The 9,176-nt window shown below is 36.4% G+C and overlaps 1 non-coding gene across 1 annotated transcript; it reads left to right on the forward strand.

Annotated features, from left to right (window-relative positions):
• The first annotated feature begins 223 nt into the window (after nt 1–223).
• On the forward strand, nt 224–299 carry Trnav-cac (transfer RNA valine (anticodon CAC)). Its single transcript has one exon. It is a non-coding gene; the product is annotated as a tRNA-Val (tRNA).
• The last annotated feature ends 8,877 nt before the right edge of the window (nt 300–9,176 follow it).

A 9,176-nucleotide genomic window follows, 5' to 3' on the forward strand; every position in this document is an offset into this window, starting at 1 on the left:
TTGAGTCTTTCTGAAGCCGAATCACTTTCACACATACTCATTATTTTTTTTCTTTTTCTTGGTAGTAAGGTGCCAGGGGCACTTGGCATTACAGGTGTGTACACTGCTCCCGGTGATGACTCACTCTTTTGTATCTGTCTTCTGCACACGAAGGATCCTTGTGATTATGATTAACTCACCCGTAAATCTAAAAATTTTTTCTTATTTTAAGATCAATTGATGGGCTGGGGATATAACTCAGTTGGTAGAGTGCTTGCCTCACATGCACAAGGCCCTGGGTTCAATCCCCAGCAGCAGCACCACCACCAAAAAAAAAAAAAATCAGTTTGATTAGCAACCATAATTTCCCTTGCCATGTAACACAGCATATTTATAGGTTCCAGGGATTAAGACATGGATGTCTTTGGGATAGGGGGTCGTTATACTACCGATAGAGTGTACAGAGGTAAAACAAATCAAGGATTGTGCCAACCTTTTGAAACTGAGCAACTATAAAGACAATGGTACAAATAACAGAAATAAGAAATCTGAGAGAGGCAAACCATTTGACAAATGCTGAGCTTACTTACTCATGTGATATTCAAATGAAATTTCCCCATAGACAATTCAAGTACTGAGGGGTAAAATCATTGTGATTTAGCTGATGCTAATTGCTACTATGATAAGATCTTTTCAATGTTCTTAACTTTTCTATTTATATATTTAAATATATTCAGTAAGTTTTTGGAGTAACCCTTCAGAGTGGCTTTAGATGATTGCTATGCATCATAGATATTCATATTATGATTAATATGTCTTTCTATTACAGAACTTTAATTTTGCCTTTAAAAATGTTTCCCCCATGGTCACAATCGTGAAAGACAGTGGAATAGAAGAATCCAGCACTCATCAGCTCCTCCATGTGATGGAACCAAAGCAACAGGTGTGTGGCTGCATATTGAGGTGAGTGATGATGGGAGAACTCTAGAACTCAACAGAAATACAGAAACCTGGTGACGTCAAGACACCTGGGAGAGCAACATAACAAGAGAAAGAAAATATCCTAGCACCAGCTACCAGCCTCCAATGAGGCATGGGGAGTCTCCCTTCTTGGTGGGGAAGGCGATAAGATGAAAGAGAACCCCAGCAAGCTGTATCAGCATGAAGCTTGCCATGTTTAGGCTTAATATAAGAAGCTTGGGGCTGTACAGTGGGCGGCCTTTGGAAAAGGAATTTACTATATTTCCCAGGGAACTTCCAGGATACTGTAGCTGGGATTCATCTTGAGAAGGAGCCTACTGTCTGAGTTAAGACTGTCCTGGGGGAGCAAAACCCTCTGTATGTCCCCATCTTTGGGACCCTCATACTCATTCCACTGCACTAACTCAGGGGATAATAGCTTCATGAGACAGATTTGGCTTGGTGCATGCCTTGGATGCAGACCCTCTGAGAGTTCTGCATAGTGGGGACCGAGAGCTGTGATGCAGAGGGGAGTGGAAAGTTCCACTTTCTAGAAGTGGGACTCTGTGAAGCCTCTGAGTCCCCCTCTGAGAGGAGGGCATGAGGGCACCGGGATGGAGGGCAGTGGTCCACACAGTTTCTGCTGTCTCTCCCCTCATGCAGAACTCTGTGGTTAGGTTACCCCCCAACATCCTGACCTGGCAGCCATCCTAAGGGAGTAAGAAGCAAGCTTCAGCAGCAGAATACAAAACTGACATACAATGATCAGCAGTTCTCCCATACACCAATAACAAATTTGCTGAGAAAGAAATCATGAAAGCAATCCCCCTCACCAATAGCCACAAAATAAATAAGCAAATAAAATACCTAGCAATAAAATCGGGAAGTGAAAGACCTGCATAATGATAATCACAATATACTGAAGAAAAGAGACACTAAAAAATGGAAAGACTTCCCACGTTCATGGATTAGAAGAATAAATATTGTTAAAATGTCCATACTACACATAGTGATCTAAGATTCATGCAAACCCAATTAATAGATCAATTACATTATTCACAGACTTAGAACAAACAATCTTAAAATTCACATGGAAGCAGAAAAGACCGCAAATAACCGAAATAATCTTGAGTGAGAGAGAACAAAGATGAAAGCATCATTACCTGTTTTCAGACATATAAGACAGAGAAATAGTAACCAACACATCATGGTATTGACACCAAAATAGACACAGTACAATAGAACAGAAAAGAAAACCCAGAGATAAATCCATGTGTCAAAGGTACCCAACACATACATTACAGAAAGGATAGCCTCTTTAACAAATGGTACTAGGAAAACTGGGTCACCAGATGCAGAAGATTGAAACTTGACTCTTATCTCTTACCATGTGCAAAATTCAACTCAGAATGGGTCAAAAACCTTAACATAAGACCAGAAACTATGAAACTACTAGAAGAAAACATAGGGAAATGCTTGGAGGGAGATATTGGTATAGGCAAGGATTTTCTAAAAACACAGGAAACAAAAGCAAAATTTAACAAATCAGGCTACATCAAAATGAAAAATCTCACAGCAAAGGAAACATTTGAGAGACAAGAGGCAACCTACAGAATGGGGAAAAGTATTTGCCAGCTATTCATCAGGCAGAGGGGTGATATCCAGAATGTATTTTAGAAAAACAACAACAAAAATGAGTAATCCAGTTAAAAAATAGGCAAATGATATGAATAAACTATTCTCAAAAGAAGAAATGCACCCGACTGCTATGTACAACCATTAAACTCTGATAAAAAAGAAGAAATACAAATGACTGATAAATATTTTAAAAGTTCACCATCTTTAGGCATTAGGGAAATGCAAATCAAAATTACAAGATTATATCTCACCCCCATTAGAATGGCTATTATTTTTTTAAAAATCCTGAAAAGTATGTGGGGGCGGGAAAGGTACCCAAATACAATATTGGTGGGGAAAAAAACATAAAATTAGAACTACCATATGGTCTAGCAGGACCACTCCTGGGTATGTATCCAAAGGAAATTAGGTCAACACACAAAAAAAAGATATCTGCAGGGCTGGGGTTGTAGCTCAGTGGAAGAGGACTTGCCTTGCACGCATGAGACCCTGGGTTCAATCCTCAGCAAAATAAACAAATAAAGATATTGTGTCCATCTTTAACTAAAAAAAGTATTTTAAAAAGATACTTCATGCCCATCTTTATTGAAGCACTTTTCATGATAGCTAAGGTATGAAATCAGCCTATGTGGCCATCAACAGGTGAATGGATAAAGAAAATATACTATATGCAATGGAGTATTATTCAAACATAAAGAAGATGAAATCCTGTCATTTGCCCCACATTGGATGGAATTGGAGGATATCAAATAAGCCAGACACAGAAGACAAGTATGGAATGTTCTTTGTCATTTGTGGAAAGTAAAAAAAGAAAAATAAATTAAATAAAAAAGTAGACATGAAAGTAGAAGAGGGATGAGTAGGGACTAGGAAGGATACAGGGGTGAGTAGATGAAGGCAGAGAGTGAATGGACCTGCTCAATTCGTTCTGTTGGCACATATAGAAGTATCACAGTAAATCACATTAATCTGTGCAATAAAAACAGAAATTTATTTTCCCATTGACACACCAGTTCATAGTATAATATAAAAAATGGGAGGGAGGGGAGTATAGAGGGTCAGAACTATACGTGTTTCTCATAGTGTCAGTATTTTTAAGGAGTTCTAGGCAACTTCTGATAAAACATCCTTCTACCTAGTAGATACAGTTAAGTTCAAAATCATTTTTTTTTGTAAACTAAAATCTTTGCAGTTGACCATGATTCAAAACATTTTAAGATAGTTGCACATTTCACTAACAGGTACCACTGTGAATGATCCCAAATAATGTTCCAGAGCCAATGCCAACATCTTATAATTTTGAGGAATTATTTTCTCAAGCACTCTGTTTCACAGGTTTATTCAATGATTGGTTGTAATGAACAAAAAAATCACAAGATAGCAAGACTCATATGACCAAGCAATTAAAGCAGTATATGAGTGCAAGAAAAGGCAAATAGACTAAGGGTAAAGGATAATGATTCCAGAAACAGACAAAAATCTATACAAGGAAATTTATAATATAATTGTTATCAATCACTAGGGAAAGTTTTCTGGGGCAAGTGACTATCTGAAGAAAAGGAGAAAAGAATTTCTCTATTTCACACAAAACAAAAATAAATTTCAGGAGAATTAAGAGCCTTACGTGATAATTAAACCTTAAATGTTTATAAAAATATTACTGAGTATATTCATGTCACAAAGAAACCACTGACCATTGAATTTAATGTTATAAAAATTTAAAGTCTGCATCTGACAAAGATGTTATTTTAAAACTTAAAATGCAAACCAAAATTAGAAAAGACCTTTCAAATAAGTATAACTAGATTATCACTGGAATATATGAAGAGCTCTTACAAAGGATAGGTGAGAAAATCTATAGAAAGAATACCCAAAGGCAATAAACATGATGAAATGCTCAATCTCACTTGAATTCAAGAAAACAAAGTTAAAATGTTATGAGATATTATTCTACCACCCTCAGACTGACAATTTGAAATGATGGTGATGGTCAGAGGAGTAGTGTTTTCAAACACTGCCATCAATAACATAACTTGGCACTAATATTTTGGAAATAATTTTACACTTACTTAAATTGATCATAACCTCCAACCAAAAGACTTTCAATTTCATCTGTGTAGTTCCAGATAGATACTTGTAGATTTGCCCACCAAAACATGTGCAAGGAATTTTTTTCCCCAGTATTTTTGGTAACATTCAAAGCTTGGAAACAGCATCAATTTTCACCACTAAGCCAATAAGATATTCTGTTATTTTAACACAGTAGAATACAACACATAATGTAAATAGATGAACTAGATCTGCATGTTTACATGGACACATTTAAAATTTTTTAAACACTAGGCAAACTGTAAAATGTAAGCTATGAAAGCTATTTTTCATTTACCATTTATGTAAAAAAAACATTCAAAATAGATTCATGTTTGTCTTAAAAATATACACATAAACAGTAAAAAAGAAAACTATGCATGAGAATGATGTGTACCAATTTCATACAGTGGTTATTTTTAGGCAAAGTGGGCAATGTGAAGATCAGAGGTTTCATTTTATTTTGTAATTTCTTGTTTCTTAAAAAACTCATGAAAAATTGGCAAAATAACGTATTTTTAAAACAGAGATATTTTAATGGGTGTCTGCTACATATTCTTTGTACAATATGTCAGGTTTCTAAAATTTTTTCTCATTTTAATTATTTTTTTGAGAGTTTATGGAAATACAGTTCATATACCATATAAATTTCCCAATTTAAAATTATAAAATTCAATAGGTTTTAATATATTTAGAATTATGCATCTAGCTGGGTATAGTGGCACATGCCTGTTATCCCAGTGACTCGGGAAGCTGAGGCAGGAGGATCTTGGGCTCAAAGCCAGCCTCAGCAAATGTGAGGCTCTAAGCAACTCAGTGAGACCCTGTCTCTAAATAAAATACAAAATATAGGGCTGGGGATGTGGCTCAATGGTTGAGTGCCCCTGAGTTCAATCCCTGTTACATGCCCCTACCCCAAAAGAATTGTGCATCTACTACCACAATCAATTTAGAACATTTTAATTTCCCCCCCAAAAAACCCCACATACCCATTAACATTCACACCCAATTTCTCCCAACATTCCACAGCCCTAGGAAACTACTAATTTACTTTCTATGTCTATAAATTTGCCTTATGCTGGCTATTTCATATTAATGCGATTGTACCATTTGTGGTCTTGTGTGATGGCTTCCTTCATTTAATGAAATGTCTTCCAGGTTCAGCCATGTTATAGCATGCATCTGTACTGCATACCTTTGTTATGGCCAAAGAATATCATACTCATTTGAGTATATCACATTTTCTTTATTCATTCATGAGTTGATGGGTATTTGGATGGTTCTGATTTTGTAACATGCTGCTATTGTCAGGGGAGAGGAGAAGTCTCTGGAGAAGGATCAGAGGAGTTCCCAGAGGAGAAGAGGAACTCAACTTAGGAGCAGCGGGGTTCTTGACATACAGGATGGAAAAGAATTTCAGCAAGAACAAGACAAAGGCATAGACAGAGGTTTATTTAGGAAGGTAGATAAACATTTAAGGGAGAATGCAGGCTACCTCAAGAGAAAGAAGCCCTGACTTGGGCTTGAGGTCCGATATTTACAGAAGGGCTGTAGGGGGTTGGACTGGAGCCAAGGTGGAGCTGAACAATTTTGTGTCAGTTTTCCCTGCACTGGTGTGTGTCCCCCCTCCCCCGATTTTACAAGGGCATGGGCCAAGGGCATGTTGCTCAAGATTTACAATTGTGCTTTCTGCATCTTCATTACTTGTGGGCATTTCCTTTAGGATTCAGCATTCTCTTTCTCCTAAATCCCTATCTCACTATGAACAATTGTGTACAAGTTTGTAGGTGAACATATGTTTACATTGCCTAGGAGTGGAATAGCTAGATCATGTGGTAGAGTTATAGCTAGATCATGTGGTAACTGCGTGTGTCATTTTGAGGCCCTGCCAAACTGTTTTCCAGGGCAGAAACATCATTTTAAATTCCCACAAGTAATATGGGAGGGGTCTACATTCTTCACATCCTCATTCACACACATTATTTTCTGTCTTTTTGATTACAGCCATCCTATTGAGTAGGAAGTGATAATTCATTGTGGTTTTGAGTTTCATTTCTCTGATGACTAATGATGTGCATCTTTTCATGTGCTAATTGCCTCTGTGCCTATTAGAATGTATGAAATATTTTATAATTAAAAGAAAAAAGACTCGAAACAACCCTTGCAAATTCAATATTGGTATGGAGTCTGACGGCATAAAGAGTCTGTTAACATTGATGTGTGTGAATGCTGAAAAAAAGAATAATGTTTGAAATTCCTTTTTTAGATGCATATTTGGAACAAAGCTGCATAGAACATATAGAAAGAGTATTTATTCAATTATTGGAAAAGAGAAAAACAGCATAAAAATATAAATCATCCATTTTGCAATTAGAAGGAACAGGCATTACAAGGTTGTAATGTCATTGATGAGTCACCCACAACCATTATTATGCACTGAAGTACTAGCAGAACAGTAGAATTGGAAACAGTGAGACAAAGAGGCGAGTGATGTTCTCCTTTGACAATTTAAAAATGGAGAGATTGTAAAATCTGGGACAGAACTTGTAAAAATGTTAAGTTTACAATGCAAATCTGATCTCTATTATAGACTGCTATAATTCAAATCTGTTTTAAAAGTTTGATGAAATTTTATTATTAGGTCAAGGATCAGATCAATATATTCTTTTACTCCATGAATGGAATAATAGTGCCAGAAAATTATATGATTGTGAAAGGAGGTCACCGTTGGTATGAATTGGAAGAATTAATAAAAGCTGTTTTTAAAGTACTTTCATTTCTTTCAAATACTATACTTTGTTTAAAGGGAAAGTATACATTTTTTTGAGCATGAGCTCAGTAATAACTTTGATGAAAGTAACTAAAGAAGGAAAATAAAATATTGTCAATTTTTTCTTCTTAAGTCCTTTTTTTGCCAGTTTCACTAGTTAGTCAGATTAATTTGCAAATTAATGGAAGAACAAACTTCTGGCCTAGGTGCCTTCTCACAAAACAAAACAAAACAAAACAACAACAATAAAAACAACAAAAAACCCACAAGCAAATCTCTAAGGATCAGATCAGTTTCTTTTCATGGTGACCAAGAGGCTCAATGGTTCTTCACTAAAAACATACTATTACATTCTCCCAAGGAGCACATGATGTAGGAAGAAATTTAGTCACGAAATCCTTTTTGGAAGAGGCAATTTAAAAAAAATTTAGTTATTGATAGACTTTTTTTTTTTTTTTTTAACACATGGTGCTGAGAGTTGAACCCAGTGCCTCACACGTGCCAGGTGAGTGCACTACCACTGAGCCACAGACCCAGCCCCTCTGGAAGAGGCAATTTTTGAGCCACATCCCAAAGAATGAGTTTCAAAGCCAGAGTCACATGAAGAGATTATTAATTACACACAGACAGAGTATCATGTATCCAAAGCAAACAAGGACAAAAACAAATTTAGAAAAATTCTCATGAATTTTTGAACTTGATGACCCGTGTGTAGCAGCAGAGGTAACAGAGGACATTAGCTATGGGGCTTTTTCAGCCTTGTTGGTGACAGGCTAAAAAAATTTGAACTTCCTTTTGAAGACATCAGGGAGGTACTAAAGATCTTAGAGCACATTAATATGATTAATGTGATTTAGTGGTCTAAGTGCAACCACCTGGGATGAAAAATAAGATCATATTTACTCACAATGATCAACTTACATTGATCATAATGATGCATTTATAAGCCATTATTTATGTGGCAGCTGCGTTCTCATACATATCATTTTTTAATTTGCTGAATCTGATATTCTCTACTCTCTCTTCAGAGCTGCTGTATTGTCACTGACTCTCGTGACACCTGTCTCGTTGGGCACAGTTGCCTTCCCTGTTCGCTCTGTTTACCACCTCTCCTCTGCTTTCTCTTCTTTTGCTTTGCCTTAAGTTAGGCCACAGGTTTAGTTCTAATTTAACTCTTTACAATTCAGTGAGATCAGACTAGAACTTTTCTGGGGATCTCACTGAAATTTGCATAACTACAGAAAGGGTTTACAACTCTGAGAATTAATGACAACTTCTCTACAAATCCCTATTTTCATCCCCCTTCTTTGATCACGCAGACACCTTGACTAAATCTATGTGCCAGGCTAATCAATTCCCACCAAAACTATGTTGTGTGTGTCTTTTGTTGGGCGACTACAACAACAGTAACATTTTCCTAGTCCAAAACAGAGGAAATCTTCTCTCCTCTCATCTCTACCTATTACCTGCTAACCAATTTTTAGTTGTGGACCTGAGGTTTATGTAGTGCTTTAATGATTGACCAGAGAAGCATATATTCCCTCCAGGCGAAATACTACTCCCAGCTGTTGGTTTCATGATCCCAAGAGTGTAAATACAATATTTATTTCATCCAACTGCTACAATTTTTATGGAGTTTATCTCCTACGTGATTTCTAATTTGTTGTCACTAAGGAACTGGAGAAACAAGGTCATACATGAGTAAGGAATTGTCTATTTTTGTCTAACAAGTAAAAGGTTG

This window comes from Urocitellus parryii, chromosome 5 (assembly GCF_045843805.1).
Source record: "Urocitellus parryii isolate mUroPar1 chromosome 5, mUroPar1.hap1, whole genome shotgun sequence".
NCBI classification, from domain to species: Eukaryota; Metazoa; Chordata; class Mammalia; order Rodentia; family Sciuridae; genus Urocitellus; species Urocitellus parryii.